Below are 3,578 nucleotides of genomic sequence, written 5' to 3' on the forward strand. Positions count from 1 at the left end.
ATACAATGTTATATATCTTTTATCATAGAAAAAAAAAGTTTAACAAAATACGATGGAATGGAATATAAAATATATATATACAACCTCATGAATTTGATGATGATGATGATGATGGTGATATGTATAAATCGAATCGAATTGAAATGAATTGAAAATAATAATTTAAAATGAACGTGAAATGTGGAAATTGAAATTTTTGTTTTTTTAAGAGAAAAAAATTTTTTTTATTTCTTAAAATTCAACAACGAACGAAAGAAAAAAAAATGTAAAGAATGTTCAAATTTAAGTACTGAAATTTGATAAAAATCAGATTTTTATCTGAAATAATGAAAAGAAAATGCGTTGAAATTATCACCAATACCATTACTGTTGCTGTTGTCGTTTTAGTTTTTTTTTGGTTTGTCCATGAATGTGAACATGTGTGATTTCGAAATGAAAAATTAAGTGGAAATGTTTTTTTTTGTGTGTGTGTGTGTGTTCGGTAACATCTTCATTGAATTTTTCAATGATATATGACTGGCAATAGATAGAAAAAAAAATTATTCGAATCATGAATCATGATTGTAACAAAGAATTATTAACAGAATATCACTAGAAATCAAAAAAAAAAATTCATAAAATATGAGATTTTTTTTCCGGAATCAATCGAACAAAAAAAGTTTTACACAAACACACACCAAAAAAAAAAATGCTCAACACAAGTTTTCTATTCGGATTTTGTTCACCATATCACCAATCCTTTTACCATTATTATCATCATATAAATTCCAGTTTTTTTTCGAGTGTTTACAAATTTATAAATCAAGCTTTTTGTTTACGAATTTTGAATTTGAAATTGAAAACTTTTTTTTCTGGAAATGAAAAAAATTATGAAGAAAAAGAAAATTCAGGAAAAGCAAAGTTTGAATTTTTTTTCTTTCTTTTTTTCTTTTTGTTTGTTAATAATTTCACATTTTGTTGTTTTTTTTCTGCATTTTATATATTCATACATATTCACATCTTATTTATATAATGTATCCGAAGACATTGGCAAACAAAATCTATCTGTTGCAATATTTGGTCATCAGATGGCATTATGGTAGAATATTTAATCATAAAATCTAAGCTGATTGAGCAGCAGAAACAAAGAGGCTATATTTTCAAAACACCAGAACACACACATACACACACACAAAAGTTATTGGATTTTGTATGTATATGCTATGTGTTCATATTTTTTTTTTCGTTTGAATCTTGAAAAAATCTGGTATATACCTATTTGTTTGGTAATCGTGATCGATGACAGTCATTATTATCATCAACAACAATAATAATAATAATAATAATAATAAGCAGTAACATCATTAGGAATATTTTAGAACAACCAGGAATAATGTTGGATCATCAGAAAAAGCAACAACAACAACAACAAGAACCAACACAGAAGCAGCTAAAACAATCATCGACGATGATGATGATGAACAAGCTTAAATCATATAATCTTCGTTTTGAAGCTTTCATCACATCGAATGATGCAAATAAACGTAATCCTCAGGCATGTTTTAAATTAATCCTTTTGATGGAAAATGGTCAACGTTATGAACTATATATGTCTTTGGCAATGTTGGATCAATTCGTATCGGTTTTATCCAATACATTACATCATCAAACATGATGATGATGATGATTATTATTATTATTATTATTATTAACATTATCATCATAATCGTCATTCTATTGATCTGGAATAGAAAAAAAAATGATTTCATTGTGTAATAATAATTAAATTGTAGCTGTTTTCAAATCATATTGTCCATTGAAGAATTTTTTACATTTTCTTTTTCTTTTTTAATTGAATAAATAATTTTGCTATATATTCAATAAGATTTCAAATTTTGTTTTTTTTTCATTTTTATAGCATTGTCTCTGAAGATCGAATCGCAAGAACAATAAACACAACAAACAGAAAAAATTAATCAAAGAAAGATTCATTTTAATTGAAAATGTAAATTGTTGTATTTTAGTTGTATTTGTATCCAAATCCAAATATAATACAATACAATACAATAACAATTGAATAGCATCCATCATCGATCATCATTCATTTTGATACCTTATTATCGATTTATTTTCAATATTTATTTTTTTTCCTTTTTTCCATCACCACCATTATCATCATCATTTTCTTCTATGACTTCTTATGGATTTAGATTTCATTTTCATTTCACCATCGTCATCATCATCATCATCATCATTATTATTATTCGTTTTTTTTCTCCTTTCTATTCCTCTCGCAATAGAAAATCGTTAATATATTATTGAAAGCTTTGTGCTTAAAGGCCACCACCACCACCAATATAATCATTACTCATTGAAAATATGGTTGTTGTTGTTGTTGTTGTTATATACATTGTATATAATAATAATATATACGAATAATTTATGGATAACGATCGTTGAAATACATGGAGCACATTTTTTTTTCTACTATTACCCCATTTTCAATTTTTTTTTGTATCTTCTAACAAAGAATGAAGCAAGAAAGAAAGAAAAAAAATATTGAAAAGAATTTTCGCCATTGTTCTTGGATGCTAAATCTTCTGATCTTTGGTCCTCTTTTTTTCTGGTGTAATGGCCCCAAATAATAATCTAGACCCGCACACACACACACACACACACACACAAACATCCCAGAAAAGAAATGAGTATTAAAGCCTATGTGTGTGTGTGTGTGAAATTAATAATATTTCATTGTCATATCAATATATGACGATAACAAGAATCGGACCCAAATATAACCTCAGAATAAGCGATCATTTTCATTATTTATTTTTTTTTTGAATTGAATCATACGAAAAAAAATCCCAATGGTTCAATATAAATTCCAAAAAAAAACGCCGAATTTTTTTTTCCATCAACGAACAACATAGAAAACAACGATCTTCGTCATCGATATCAACATCAATAATGATAATAAGAAGCATAGCATAAGATCTCTATTTCGTTGTCATCATACAATGTAAAAATAAAAGAAAAAAAATGGACAGGGAAACCAAATAAGCCAAACATGTACAGACACATACAGGTAATGTGTGTGTGTGTGTGTGCGTGTGTGTGTACATGAATATTGTTCTCATACACGGATGTATTTCATCTTTGGACATTCTCAAAAAAAAAAAAAAAATGGAAAAAAAAACCTCACTTGAAAACATATCTTATTCTTTTTTCCATAATTCCTTATATTATTTGCAATCGATGCCAATATATCTTAGATCTTAGTAAGTGAAATAAACTTTGTTTTAGAAGAAAAAAAATATGATTTCCATTATATTTTGCTATATAAGATATGTTTTTTTAAGAATTATTATTATCATCATTGTTCAATATCATTGAGAAATCAACCAATATATGATATGATATGATCAAGTACCGTTTTGTTTTCAATGTTTTTTTTCTGATTCTGTGGTCATCGATTTTTTTTTCTTTCTATTTCATATGAATTGTTCAATTGGATGATGAATAAATAGGTAAATAGAATATATTAGATGAGAGGAAAAAACAACCAACACACACACACACACACACACAATACTTGAAAA

This window comes from Dermatophagoides farinae, chromosome 5 (assembly GCF_024713945.1).
Source record: "Dermatophagoides farinae isolate YC_2012a chromosome 5, ASM2471394v1, whole genome shotgun sequence".
Taxonomy (NCBI): domain Eukaryota; kingdom Metazoa; phylum Arthropoda; class Arachnida; order Sarcoptiformes; family Pyroglyphidae; genus Dermatophagoides; species Dermatophagoides farinae.